Genomic DNA, 15,505 nt, shown 5'->3' on the forward strand with positions numbered 1-15,505 from the left:
CGAGAGTGGCTAGGGTCATCTACTTTAGTCCTCATGTGTCCTTCATTCCTAAAATGTTATTTGCTTCATAACAAATGCTGCTGAAATACATACTGCATGAATAAACAATAGCACGTTTTGCTTTAATGAGTTCTAAAAAACAAGAGCACGATCCAGGGCAGACTGTCATCGGGGTCACAGAGGGTTCCCTGGAACAGCAGTTTTCAGCCCTTTCAGGTGAGACTCAGGAAGGAGGGGAGCACAGAGGGCCTTGAAATGAAACCAGAACACGAACTGTGTGTCTGAGACACTGGGACAGGCGCGGCCATGATTAAGGAGACCCGGAAAGGGCGCTCGGGGACTACTTAGGGGATCTTTAGAACAACAAAGTGAGATATTGCCGATCAAGGAACGAAGGCTGCTCCGGACAGCAAACAATCATGGCACCTTACAGAATTTTGTGGCCACGGTGCAGGGAATATCGCATGGCGATCTGACCCACCGTGGGACAGGACAGATGGTACTGAGGTGACGGGACGAGGAGACTGTGCAGGTGTGGTCAGCGAGGGGGCGCCCTCGTGGGCAGAGCATCGACTTCCTGCTTCCGCTCCTCTGGGTTTATGATTATCTCATAGAAACTGTGTAACCCTTAAAACCTGAGGTAGAGCCACATAATTCCACTTAGGGACAAAGAACAGAAGCAACAGCACGGACAGGCAGAAGGAGCTGCCTCAGGACTGAAGTCAGGAGAAGTGGGGGGAGGGGAGGAGGGCGGGCATCGCTTTGCTATTCGGGTCGAAATCTTACAGAATCCTTTCGCTAAATGCGTGCGTGTTTTTATAAACACTTGAATTCAGTTGAAAATGTCCAGCTTTGTGACCAAAGGAAACAAGAGCAAAAGGGGAGAAATAGGCTTGCCAAATACCTACCTAGGAAAAATTAGTTTTCACTAGGAAAACTTCGTTTCATTACTACGAAAACCTTATTCTCCGGTCGACGAGTAGCCGGCAGGCACAGACACTTCATTTTATGAAGATGCAGTTTTGGCGGAAATCACCACAAAATCAATGACGAGATTTTTCACCCCTTAACACACGTCAGGAGGAGCAGATAATGGAGCAGTACTCAGACCTTAGGCACGGTGTGGGCACCTAATTCTATTTATTCCCTAACAGTGTAGTAGTGACTTATGGTTTTAAAACCCTTTCCTACACCATTTCGTTTAAAAAAATTTTTCATGTTACACATCATTTGAATTTTCCCCATCGCCAAACAAAAATCGTTAATATTCACAGATAAACCCACGATGTGAACTTCGCAACTCACAGCCTTGTTGTTTGTACTACTTCTCCTTTTTTAGCCTTCACTTTTTCATAAGATGTTCGCACTCTTCAGTAATCACAAACTTCAGCATTTCTGGACAAGTTCCCTGCTCTATTTCTCTCCACACTTTCTGGAGCTTGATCACTCTGTTCTCCATAATCCTAACCACCACCAAGCTGCTTTTCAGATACACGAAGACAGAGTTTTCTGTGTCTTGTAACTCTGTGTTTCTCAGTCATCTTAAGCCCCAATTGGTGACTTATTTCAAGAATTTAATTATTAGACCATTTTCATGTGATTGAAAGAGAAGAAAATTATAAACTAATCTTCTGTACTAATACGTATATAAAAATCACTTCTGCATACATATATGGTCTTATAATCATTTGCTTTGATTTTCTGCACAGCTGCAATTTTTGCTCCACTTTTTTAAATAGCTTGACCAGTTTCAGATCGAACATCTTTGCTGATTATTCATTCTCAGTGTGAGAAGGTAAAGCTTGGGGAAGAGCTGTTTTCTGAATTACTAAAACTTCTCACAGTGACAGCCAGAGGGTTAAAAAGTACACCTCGGACTGTGCCTGTTCGCTTTTTCTTCAGGCTTGGCCTCTGGCTGGCCTACAAATGAGCCTACCCAAAGCTCTCATGTTGACTTTCTTAGTTCTGAAATTTTTCCTCCTTCAAAAAATATACAACTCTTTTCCTTCCAAATTTTACTCTAAAATTTCACCAGCTAACTTTTATTTCTGTATTTCCGTAATTGTATACCTCTGTCATCTCTTTTCTGCAATTTTTCCATAGTTTTCTCAAGTCTTTTGTGTGTGTGTGTGTGTGTGTGTGTGTGTGTGTGTTGGCAAGTGTGGACATATGTACAGGCATGTTACATACAAACCTGCAGCTAGAGAAATAATTTATGCATCTAGCTCATCTGATATAAACATAAAAACATTCATCCCTATTTCTTGTCTTTTTCCCTTCAACTACTGCTGAAAGGAGTGGTCTTTTCTTATTTTGTCTAATCGGAGCGTGGGTATCACACCAGATTAATTTCTGCTTGTTTGTTTATTTCACTTCTCTCAAAGCACAGCATTTTCTTGTGAGAGCATCCACAGGACAAATCTTCAGATATGTGGTTCCGCTGGCCACTTCTGTTCTTTTCCCAACAAAGTACTGCACGCAATGTGTTCCTCTTTGTGCAAATATCCTCACATGTTCCTGGGACCCCCTTGCACGTCTGTATTTGTATTGGTGAGAAGGCATAGATTTCACCGTCGATATATACCTGTGCCCCTTTGTGTTAAGCTAACTCATGCTGCTGTAGGAGGAACAGAATTCACTCGCCATTGATAAGTCTAAACTATGTTTCCTAATTCTTTACATCCCGCTCAAACTTCCAGTAATGTGCTTGTCTACTTAATGGGCCCATGTGTAGATCCATCTCTACCTTGGTGACAGAAATGTCCCCACCGTTGTCCCCCAGAAGCACCCCTTATCTGTCCTGTAGGTCTAGGGGGTGAAGCCGCTGATACCGAAGCTCACTCAGGTCCTTGTCCTTCCTTCTGTTTCCTTAAATGTCCCTCTTTCCCTGTTTTAGCATCTTTTGAGGCTACCCACAGCCCCTTTCTGCTGTTTTGTGATTCATGGCCTCTAGTGGCTACATATATAGCGAAATTCAAATAAAATTTTTGTAATTAACATTAAGGTCAATTAAGAGGTTTCCAGACCGAAGATCTCTTCTTCCATCCTTGTTCATGCTCCAATTCATCTATAATACGTAATGGGAATGGCTCTTCCATCATTGGCCCTAATCATTCGCTCCTAAAAGTCATTGTCAAAACTAGAGTTGTTAGCCTTGAAGACCTCAGAGCTGAGATCAGCCAGGTGAGCTGAGCCACCTGTCCACACCTATCCAGATAGGGTATTTAAGTGTGGTGTCACCGTAAGACTTGCTTCTCTGTCCTTGCCTAGTTTCCAAGTGGAGAATGCTCCTTCCCCTCTTTTCTCCCTCTTGACACAGCTGCACGAGGCCCTCTATTGCAGTTTTCCTGCATCCGCCTACTTCTTCACTCTCAAATCTCAAGGCCACCAGTCTTTCTCCTCTGTTTCTCCCACTCACTATGAGGTCTTCAAGAAAGGGATTTAATTTTTCCTGATCCCTGTTTCTTTTCATCTTGAGTCTGTTTGATCTCTGATATTGGCTATTTCTGTTAGAGTTTCTTCAACTTCGTAGGGGGTTTATTGTTATCTGTGCCCTCAATGTTATTTTTATTCCCTTTCTGAAATTCATTTTTATATGTTATTTCCAGTTTCCTTTGATATCCTGAAGCAAAAATAGGTCTTCCCCACACATGGCATTTTAAACTTCTCTATACTATAAAGCATTTTTAAACATCTCCCCCACACCTCTGTCAGGCTTGTTCTGACACAGGTCTGCAAAGCATGCTAAGAAAGCACATTGGCCTAGTCTTTGAGGGTAAAACGGTCTTGTGAAAGTTTTCTGAAAGAAATTATTTAAGTCAAGAAGGAAAGAGTAATTTTGTTAGACAGACAGGTAAAAAACTATCTCAGGATAAGAGAGAGGTGTATGCAGCTGGACAGCAATGTAAAGCATCGAGGTCTGCATGAAACGCTAAATAGTTTGCCATTTGTATAGCTAGGTTATGAGAGGAATGGAGAGGTTAAGGAGACCGAGTTCTTGTAGATGCCATGCCCAAGAGGACCTCTCCTCATGTACATGGGTAAGGGAAGGTCACTGGTGGGTTTTCAGCAAAGGATTTTCATGACTAGTGTTTATTATGCAGGGTCCTTCATTAGATCATAGAGAAGTCAAGATTTCGAAGCATGAAGGTCAACGCTTTTACAGGAAGGATGAAAGATGGGTGAGTGGCTCAGACTTGAGTGAAGTGAATTTTCTTCTGCACTCTCACCTTCCTGAACCTGTGTACCTAAGTCCTCCATTCAGTCTTCCAGCCTTTCCTTGGCCTAGAAAACTTCAAGCATTGTGTTTCAACTCCTTGTCTTAAAATTTCCTTTAGACCTGGTTTTTAGATCCCCAACATAGGAAACAATTTGTTGTTGGGAAAAAGTCTCAGGTAGGAATAGAGGGAGGTTTGGGGAATGCCTCCTAACATGTGGCTTTGAACAAGAGAGGGACTGCATGGGCTGAAGCAAGAGGGATCAGCTGAGAAAATGAAGGATAAGGAGTTACCAAACCTAGGAGAATTTAATTTCTCTGAAGTCAGTTCCACAATTTCCTACTCTTATCATGTATTGTCAGATTCATTTTTTCTTTTCTGAATAAAAAAAAAAAAAGCTTCTCCCAATTGTTCTGCCTGTGCATAATAGGTCGAAGCAAATTTTTACTGGAAAATCTTTGATACACACATCCTGCATTCTTTAAAACATAGCTGAACACAAGTTTTTCTTTCTTCTACATTTATATTTACCTTATGAAAGCATTAGGCAAACTATATTACTTACTGTTTCTTGAATTCTGTAATGTTAAAAAAATAGAATATGTTCTTCCTGATGACACAAAGGAAGTTATTCCAAACCTAGTTATTTCATAGATATTCTCATACCCTTGATATCCAAATCAGAGACCATTTGCCCTTCCTTTGAATCATTCTCTTGTAATTTTCATAAAAGTTTCTATAATTATTTGTTTTGCTTCTTAAAAGTATGAAGAGAGAGAAAAAATCACTTTGTAAGCAAGGAGTTTTATGTACTATCTTATTATCCATAAGGCCAACCTTAGATTATCTGTACTCCATTTATCCTTTCAAAGATATTTACTAATCTAACAAATAATATGTCTTTTTGGTACCAGGGAACAAACTCAGGCCCTTGCACTTGTGAGGCAGGCAGCAGAACCACTGAGCCAAACCCCCAGCCTTCTAACAAATAATATGTGGGAGACGCAATATTGATTATGCCCAAAGCAGGCTGTAAGCAGTGCAGGCCGTGGAGTGTAAACCCCACAATTAGCTTACTTACAGAACTGAGTCTGGCCAAAGTCTATGTGCTGGAATCAGAGTAACTCGCACCCAAATTCCGTTCCCACTCCTAAAACCTTCTTAACTAGAACGGCAGTGTTCTAATTACGACCATATATTTTGTCTATTTTGCACAAGCTAGCACCTTCACACATAGTCCCGCTTTCTCATGTAGCTCACCTTTACCTCGATTGATTACTAATCAAAATCAGTGGATTGTACTGACTAGCACCTTTGCTGCAGGACCAGCATTAGTTGTCTTGGCTTCCCTATTTCTCTGTTTTAGTTCTGTTTTTCAATTTTGTTTTAATTTGCCCCCCTCAAGCTTGTGTGGTACACTGAGCAGGAGACTGGAGCCTACTGCAGAGGTTTCCAGGAATGTTTCAGGGGTTTCCAGTAATAATATATTAACCACTGGTTATATTGTATAGAATAAACCTAACACTTTTCTGTCTTCAGGAAGCTTAAAAGTCTATTCAGTAAATAGATCTTGAGCACATAAATCCAACTATAATCAACATCAATAAGCACAAGTCCAGTCAGGCTAAGGGGCTAAAAACCGTAATCAACTGAGTGTTGTCACCCAATTCAGGGTTACAGATTCAGTGACCTTTGTCAATCTCCTTTTCCCTTTTTTTGCCTCTGCTCCAGAGGCACAGAATTCAGAAAACCTACTTTCTCAGCTCTCTTTGGAGCTTGGTGGCCATATGAGTCTATTGGCCAACTAGTTGCAAAATGCCTCAAAGGAAGCCATGACTGCAATTTCTCCTTTCCATCCTCTTGCTACCTTAAACTCAGATATGATGACTCCGGCTTACAACAGCTACCATCTGACCACGCAGGGAGAAAGGTGAACATGAAACCACTACAGTAAGAGATCCAAAGTAGAAGACAGCAGGATCCTTGGTCTTTACTGGGGTCACTGTGTTAGCGAACCAAAAGTAGCAGTGACAGTCTCTGAACTTCATGGTCCTGTGATGTTTGAAACCACTGTCAGCCCAGTTTTCTGTCACACGCAACACAAAAAGGTCCTTAGGACAAGTGACAATGTAGTGAAGTCCAAGAAGACTGCCTGAAAGGTAATCCTTCAACGCCAAGCCTTTAAAAATGTTTATATGTCAGTCTGACAAAGGAAGTTGGAGGGACCAGCAGGTGGGGAAGAACATTCCAGCCGTGGGGTTGAGTGGAACAAGACTCTGCTATGAAGAACTCTTGATGCACTGAATATGTTACCCAAGTGTAGATGGTGAAGACGGTGAAGAAAACCAGGGGCACAAGGTCATTAAAGGAGCTTGAAAGGATAGGCAGGAGCTCCACAGAGACACAGAAGGACTGCGGTCCTCAAATTCTATGCATTGCCTTTGAAGCACCTGAGGATGAGATAACAGGTTTATATTTCTTTCAAGTTCATTCTAGCTATGCTGTGGTGAGTGAACAGACAGGAGAGTAGATAAAAGAGGCCATTCCAAAGGCCATTTCAGGTGTCCGAGCCAGAGAGGTTTTGCAGGGCCAGGGCTGGTATGTTTGCTAGACTCTTTCTTTCTTTCTTTCTTTCTTTCTTTCTTTCTTTCTTTCTTTCTTTCTTTCTTTCTTTCTTTCCTCATTGAGGTTATTGGTACATTTTAGGTATACAGTACATTTACATTCATTACTGGGATCTTGTACCTTTACTATCCTAATATGCTAGACTATTTCTTACAGTATTTCACTGACTTCATCCTCATCTTATTTTCCAACAGAGGCAGCTGTTCATTTTCCCAGAATGCACCAGCGATACACAGATAGGGACTGCCACTGTCTCTGATGTGACGTGAACTTAGAAGTATGTGTAGAATGTGCCTAACCTGTCCATTGGGGGGAAAATTGAGACACAGAAGGAAAAGTGGCTTACCAAATATTATGTCACTTTAGAGTAACTTTCAGGATGGGATCTGAAAACAATGCCTATGTATATAATACCAAATTGGAAAAATATTTGGGGACTATTAATTAATGTGTGATAACGAATCTTCACCCTAAAGGTTCAATCAGCATTCATAGGCAAAATATTTCTTTCCTACTGATTAATTTATTTGTTTTTTTTTTTGGTACCAGGGATCGAACTCAGGTCCTTGCACCACTTGCAAGGCAAGCGGTGGAACCACGGAGCTAAATCCCCAGCACCTACTGATTAATTTCAAAGCATGAATAAAGCAGGATAGATGCCAGTTTTGATCAAAATAAATGTCAATGTTTAAATTAAAAACATTGCAGCATTCATTTCCCTCAAAACATGCCCCTTCACTCCAAACACGCTCATCTCATCACTGTTGCCATGGTCTGAAGCACTTCTGGAAGCCTCTTTCACGGGTGTCTTTATAAGGAGTAATAAGACATACAGTGAACGTTGCTATTCAGTGAACTTACTGAGAGGCAAACTGGTAAAAACATTACAGTGCATCCCATCCACCTTATTCACTAGATCTGGCACTGTGTTTTCCAGCTCTTCTCCAAAGTAAAAATGACCATAGAACGTAAACATTTCTAATCATTTCAGGGCATTGAAACAACAACAGTACTATACCTAAAGATGTTCACAAAAGAGGGCTTCTTATATTACTTCAGAAAGTGGCAAGAACAATGGGATAAGTGTGTTCAAGGCAAGTATGAGTGTTTTAAGGGGAACTAATGGCATTATACTCCTTTTTTTTCTTTTTGGTACCAGTTGAACTCAGGACCCTCTGGCAATATACCTTTCTAATCACACCTTGTACATGTATTTTATTATGTTTTGATTTGTTTTATTTTGTTTCAAACAGGGTCTTTCGCTTAGGTTCAGAGTGCCCCTGAACTCACTATATAGCCCAGGCTGTTCACAAACTCTTGCTGATCCTCCTGCCTCAGCTTCCCAAGTACTGGGATTACAGGCATTCACCACCACACCCAACTTGTGTGTGTCTTTTAAATCTCGGGCCCAGAATACTGCCAGGAAAATGAGCCTTTTCTACTTTAGCTGATTATCAAGTAGCAGTTGATTCCTTCAAAGTATCTCTACCAAGTTAATGTCAATACCAATAAAAGTGGTAGTTATATAGCGCAGTGTCAGAACCCTGGCTTCAACCCATAGTATCTCAGTGGGAGAAAAACAACCCACAGGTGTGTCGTGGGCAAGGCCAGAGTGCTCTGAAAAGAGCAACACACAAAGGTGAGAACATTCCTCTTTCAACACTTCCCTAGTGCCAAGTTTGCGAACCCCTATTCTGTGTATGACTAGTCATATGAAGAAGCCAACTTATATGGAAACCTTTCCAATAAATGGGAAAATTCCATGTTTCAATCATCTACTCAAGTTTAACTATAACCCATATTTCTTCTATTTCTTGGTTCTCTTTTTTGAGTCACATTTTCCACTATCAATTTAAGGCTCAAAATAACACTTCCTATTGGAATGAAGACAGAGTGGAGGGAGTGTGCGGCCCACACCCTCTGTGGAATGCTGAGATGGAATCTTGAGGGCACTCTGGTCTTCCAGATTGCAGAGGCGCCTAATATTTTCAAGAAAGATGTGCCCTGTGCTCAGCAAGAAGCCAGTAAACCATTTCACCGGAGACAGTCAGCTAGGAAATGTTACTCTCTCTAGAAGGTCATGGTAGGTCTTTTGTAAATGATAAGGGGACCAAGAAATGGAGTGAAGAAGAGAGGGACGGACCCAGAAGCAAAAAGAATTAAGATGCGTCATGCACGTGTACTAACTGCCCATGGCGAATGCAGTCATTATGTACTGCAAACACGAACTAATAAAACGTTTTAAAAATAATGAGAATGAATACATTCCCACAGCTAGATCCCACCATTACTTAGTACTGGTTTCCAAAGGACTATCAAGTCACCAAGCTGTTTTCCAACCTTGCCTGTCTGTGGATGAAAGACAAGATTGCAGTTATCATACCTTGCCACGAGGTGGCAGCAGCACACAGCGCGTGGGTTTGTCCCTGACAAAAATGTAGGGCTGCCTTGTTCAAATTCTATCAGAACAAAAGCAGTAAAACATCTTTTCCTGTCAGCATCTCCTATTTATTTTACCAGCCTCAAAACTGTAAAATTGCTTTTGTTTTCCAAATAAATCTACTTTTCACTCAGGAAACATCTGCGGGAGGATAAGAGATGCGTGCGTGGCTATTACGTCCACACATTACGGAGCGGTGGCCAAGTCTTTGTCCACAAACTGCCTTCTGTTGTATAGCCGCGTGTCATGTGTGCAAAGGCTCTCTTCTGTAAGTTCTCCAAGAGGAAACCCCAAGTACATGTTTCTGGGGAACGCTGGGAGTGTGACTTTTGGTACAGACGGAGACAGCTCTCAACTTAGCAAAAGTGACAGGGCTGCGCCCGCTGAATCCGGTGCTTCTGCGATCAACTTTGTGACTCCGTGACCAAGTGAGGGACGGTTTTCTCTATTTCTAGGAAGAGTATTGATCACCACTCAAGGCCAACATTCATAGAAGACAGTGACAGACGCGGATAGATTCTTTCTGTCCTCCTTATTTTACGTTATTGTAGAACTTTATAGTCCTTTGGAACCTCAACAAAACTTCCAAGATATGTTTAGATGGGATTTATTATTAACATTAAGCCTATTGATACTACACGTTATTATTAATTACTGCTATTATATTTAATATTAATGAACACTGAACCTTGAAAATAATGGACCAGTGATAATTTCTTGCTCTGTGACTAAATGAATAAATGCTTAATTGATTTGTCAGAAGTAGAAGAACAGAGTCAGGGTACCATGGTAAGTAACGAGATGATACACAGTGAATCTTATGGATTAATCTGTAAACCCTACTTCAAGGCACTCTTTGTAATTTTTACTGGTATTTCCATGGGTCAGCTTGTTTAAAAGTAAGATGGATGGCATCAGATCAGATAAAGCTCACCTTCACAGACCTTTACCTCCATCGGTGCGGATGTGGGTCTGCTTTCCGAAATGAAAATCTGGAATGGTTTGTGATTATTTCCACAGACCTATGAGGTTCTGTTCAGAAAACATTTTCAGATACTTGGGAGCAGTCTGGCTCCAAAATGGAGTCTCCGTGTCCCCCACGAAAGTAAAACCAGCTATGTCAGTAACTGTATGGTCTTTTGCTTTCCTATGGATCCATCGTCCGGAAGAGGGGAACTAGGAAGATGTTCCAGCAACGCTTTGTGGGAAGGTAGTGGACTCTCCATTACTTTAAATAGCAGATCGCAAAACAAACAGCAAACAAGCAAACAAACCAAAGCCGAGTACTGCACCCAGTACGAAAGTGAAGGTGGAGGATGCGCATCGCAAAGAGCATCTGAAGAAGTTTGCATCATAGCAGCTGCCCGGGCACGGCTGGAGGGAGGAAGGGGCATCCCCGGGCTCCCAAGACACCCCAAGGTCCACTCATCAGCACCTGCGCTGTTCTGCTCTGCCCATCACTTTGCTCTTGGATATTGAACAGCCATGACTCAGTGCCATCTGGCCCTGGCTGGGGAGCAGGGCTCTGTACAGTAAGCGTGCTTCAAGGGTAAGGCCAAGCAGCTTCCCCTGGAACAATGTTTCAGGGAGGGACTCAGAGAGGCCAGGTGGGAGTGTGAGGACGGACTCTCCCTTCACTCAGGGTGAACAGGAAAAGAGGTGGCAGGCCACCAAATGCTTCCTGCTATTGACCTTCTTCTGAGCAGGCTACGAGGATGTACTTTGTCAGGGCTGTGGGGTTTTGCTGCTTTATTTATTTCCCCATTCCCTCGGCAATGATGTAATATGCAGAGCAGGCTGCGGTGAGATGACAAACACCGCGGCTCTCGAAGGCCGAACACACCGTCCTTGGCATTTGGAATTACCAGAGAGGCAGCATTTAGCAAGTGACAGATGAGCTTTGAGTTTTCTTTATTCTTTTCTCCACTTTGGTGCTTCACAAGTGAGAACGCTCTTCAGTTTAAGCACAGGTTTTCTCGGGCTTTCTTTCTTTCTTTCTTTCTCTTTGGTCTCTGATGTCCTAGGGTGTCTGTGGCCATTCCAGAAGATCCGGAAAAGATTGCAGATGAAGGTCAACCATGACCTCAGGCTTCACAGTGAGGAGCATTGGCAAGAAGGAAGAGAGACGGTGACATCTCAGACAGGAAGGTCACCTGCCTCACACTGGAGGAGAAGATGCAAGACAGATGGAAGATGTGACCCCTTGTGAAGACACACATGAAGGGCCATGTCAACTTCAGAGTCCACAAGGAGGCATGTGGCACCTGGAGCACACACTGGGCATGTGGCCCGGATGGTAAGGAGCTCAGCAAACTGTAACTGTGGGGAGGGTAGAGTGAGCTCCCTGTGACCACGAGCTGCTACTTGCACTGGAAGCTGTTCGTGTAATATGCTCAGTTCCTTATGCACAGTGATCTGGAAGACAACTACTTCATTCTCCATTTCACAGGTAAGAAAACACGAGCACCCAGTAAATCAATGCCAAGATTTGACTGGAAGCCCTAGGTATAGCTGAGCTGGGGTGCCGGTGCGGGCCATGAAGAAAAACTCTCTGAGCTGAAAGAACCTTAGACCATTGTTGCTGTGAAGCTCTCTTATTTTTGTTTTTCAGCTGACAAGAAGGAGTTCCTAAATGAGATGATATTTCAAGGGGATCATGATAGAGAACATAAATCCCAATCGATAGTTCTTAACTTTGTTGATTGCTCAAATCATGCTTCCCAACTGGCTGAAAACGAAGGAATCCTTTCCTTTCACTTTCCTTTTAAATGTCAAGATTTTCAAAATAAAAAGATTATAATAGTAACAGTGATGATGATGATGCTGATGACCCTTTATTCAGAAGCACCTATGTACATTTATGGGTGAGGAATCTTCTCTAGTTATCAGAACAAATGTCAAGGGTATTATTAATGTGAATGAGGTAATTCACTCTGAAAGTGGCTCTCACTCCAAGGGACAGAACAGGCCCACAGTTCCATCTTCTGTTTAATACCAGAATCTCCATTATTTTTTCCATTGTGATGCTCCTAGAATATCTCAGAAAACTTCTTTACCAAGAAACAAATTAGTCCCAATTTTAAATATTGAACACTTACGGATTCCATAAATTACAAAATGATTTGTGCAAAGGAATAGTTACTAGACTGATTTGGCCTGAGACCCACGGGGAGAAGTACTAGATGATTATAAAAATAATCTGATATTATATTTTTATACTCTATAATACAGGACACTGAGTTAAATAATAAACTTCAAGGTTTCTTATTTACTTTCCTTTAGCTCGAATACTAGACCAGCAATTATGATTTGTTTTGCATCAAGCTTCCCTATGCAAAGCGTGGAGTTATTTCAGGGGTTACTAATCTCCTTCTGTCGAAACAAAGGCACAGAGCCATGCAAAAGGGAATGAGCTCTGAGCTGTTCTCTCTGAGAGGGGAAAATTACTAAAGAGAATGATAGATGGTGCTGGCTAGAAATTTTAATTAAACCTGTGAATGAAAAATTTGAATCAGGCAGAGTGGCAGCTGCTCTCATACATGACCTGCTGACCAGGGGAGGCAGAGGCAGGCACCAGGAAACATTCTGTGCACGCAGCCCGGAGATCCTCCAGTGGCATTTCACCCAGCTCCCCGCAAGGTCTCATGATGAGGGGCCTTCTGGGTGAACCTCCCTCCTCCAAGAGCTCAGAATAGAAAGCAATCTGCTCCCGATTGGTTGGTGATGCCAGAGAGTGGACCACAGGGCTTTTAGCATGGAGGTGATGTCCCTTGTTTGTGGAGGTACTGCATATCCCGCCACTCTGTGCTTCTGGACTCCACTGCCAATTTCTCTGTGGGCTGATTAAGAACACTGGCTCTCCATGCAAATATCACAGCGTCTGCGCCCCTCCTGGAGGGGCAGCTTTCCTGGAGAGATGTGCTGGAAATGCACCATTTCTCAACCATATGTCCCCATATTCTCTTACCGGCCTTGACAGGTCTCCAGGGACAGGGGAAAGAACTTAAAATAACAAGAGCCTGGCTCAGTCTTGACTTCATGACTTATAGCTTATCTGTCGCTCTCCTGATCTGTTTATTTCCCAAGTTCTTGTCTATGAATCTATCTAGCTTTAGGAGAATGCTACCAACCCAAATCCCTTAATTCAAGTGCTTTGAAAATGATCAGGCATTAAGTAAACATAAGCTGCTGTGATGACATTTTTCTTTAATTCTTATCTACACTTACTACTTCACCATTTGAAAGTTAGACATAGATGGCTGACTGAGCTTCATCTTGAATCCAAGTTAGAATTAGCAGCCCGCAAGAGGACATTTTTTCATAAAAACATGCTATTCCTTATTAGAATCAATCCTGATGTGTACATTTTCTGCATAGATTTCCTCAAATAGCAAAACAAAATAAAAATTACTGTAACTACCTTTACATTTTATGCGTCAATGTCCCCCACGAGCCTGCTGTGGTCATAAGTAGGGTTTTGGAAGGCGATTGAATTGTGGGGACTCAGAGCTGACTTGCTGTCAAGAGGAAATGGTCTGGCCAGAAGAGGAAGTGGTCTTCTCAGAAGAGGAAGTGGTCTGCTCAGAAGAGGAAGTAGGTCCCTGGCGTCACGGTCTGGACAGCTTTGTCTCCTTCCCCGGATCCTCCCTTCTTTCTGGCCATGTTCTTTTATCACACAACCCAACCTTGGAGCCAGGAGAGTATGGGCTGAAACCTCTACAAACTGTGAGCCAAACTCAACCTCATCTTCTTTAAACTGTGGGTGTCGAGCACTGTGTCTCAGCAATGAGGAAAATGACTAAGAAACGTAGTATTTCAGTATTAGTAACTCGTGTCCCCTTAACTCCTATTACAAATTACAGAATTATAGGTTTATCCGACAGCTCAACTAATGATGATGACATGCGGAGGGGTCACTGGGAGGGAGTCATCCCTGCGATGCAGATCCTGGCCTCCTGCAAGGACTGAGTGCCTCATATCCCTTCTCTGCCTCTGGAGCAGCAAGATTTCACCTGGGCAAATGATTGGGTAGAATAAAAATGACATCCTCGGCTCCCATGAAGCTACGTGTAGCCACATGCTGAAGTTACAGTTAATTCGTTAGAAGACCAAGAGTCAATGGCCATGTCCAGGGACGTCCCTTAAGTGACATGAGGCTCTTAGCCCTTTCCTGAATCATTGAACTTGAGACACAGGCACCGCAGGGCCACGTGTGTCTGAGAAACAGATAGCAACAGCAGCTCACGGAGTTGGGGGAACCAAGCCGTCCTGCAGGATTTACCCAAGCAGTGGCATCGCACCAGCCCCAGCTTCGTGATGAGAAATAAACTGTCTTCTTCATTACATCGCTGCTGCTTCATTTATGTCCATTTCAGCCAAGCCTAAACCCAACTCCTGAAATTACTTTTCCATGGCTTTGTTTTCAGAATTTCCAGCCCTAATGTTCTGTCTCAACAATATTTGTTTATTTTAGATCAATGCATTTGACAAGTGATCATGCAGCAACTTAGTCCGTATATCAGGCAATGCAACGGAGCGGGTAGTGAGCCACACTCCATTATAAGTTGGACCTGTAAGGTCTGCTACAGTGAAGAAAGAAAATACAACAAGTTCCAAGTTTTGATGTCATGAAGTTCTCGACTGGAAGTGCAGGGTGCTTGGGTTGACTATCCCTCCAAATCAAACGTAATCCAAGAGGGACCCAACTCTAGGAAGAAGGGGGTCTTACTGCGGCACAGGACATGAGGGGTGACAGATTAAAAAATAAGTAAAAGGAGATTTAGGCACAGGGCAGAGGGAGGGGATTCATGCCAGGAAGTGGAGCCGCCTTTCCAAAGGCCGGGCAGAGGGAAGAGGAGCACAGTGTGTCGCAACCACAGAAACCAAGCGAGCACCTTAGATGCAGGCCCCAGACTCCTGCTCTGTTCTCCATGGTCTCCTTGCGCCTTCCGCACCAGGAGGTGGGCACATGCGGAAGGGCGACTGGGGAATGTGAATGAACAAGAACATTCCAGAACCTACTGGCTCAGAATCTTCTTGTGGGTGAAGAGAAAGAATTTAAACCCACTCCACAAAAGTCAAAGTCTTCCGGGTCTCTAGTTATTTTTTTTTTTTTTTTTAACTCCAAAAAGAAAAAGAAAAAAAAAAAATGCTGAAGTGAAAAAAAAGATGACACTTAAAGGGCTCATTGTTTTGGCCTAGTTTAATCTAAGAATGAACAGGC

At 42.7% G+C, this 15,505-nt stretch overlaps 1 protein-coding gene and 1 long non-coding RNA gene across 6 annotated transcripts in view; one reads left to right on the plus strand and one right to left on the minus strand.

The window, feature by feature from the left end:
- The window catches only part of Gas2 (growth arrest specific 2), a 124,362-nt gene that overhangs the window by 15,114 nt on the left and 93,743 nt on the right, over nucleotides 1-15,505 (minus strand). The gene's annotated exons all lie outside the window — the stretch shown is intronic.
- LOC117286305 lies at nucleotides 411-7,110 on the plus strand. Of its 2 annotated transcripts, none has more exons than XR_004517404.1 (3): nucleotides 411-640; nucleotides 4,104-4,181; nucleotides 7,037-7,110. It is a non-coding gene; the product is annotated as an uncharacterized LOC117286305 (long non-coding RNA). The 2 variants fall into 2 exon arrangements; XR_004517405.1 differs by lacking the exon at nucleotides 411-640 and adding an exon at nucleotides 644-721.

The sequence above is a fragment of the Fukomys damarensis genome, unplaced genomic scaffold (assembly GCF_012274545.1).
Source record: "Fukomys damarensis isolate Sample0158 unplaced genomic scaffold, DMR_v1.0_HiC HiC_scaffold_16, whole genome shotgun sequence".
NCBI classification, from domain to species: Eukaryota; Metazoa; Chordata; class Mammalia; order Rodentia; family Bathyergidae; genus Fukomys; species Fukomys damarensis.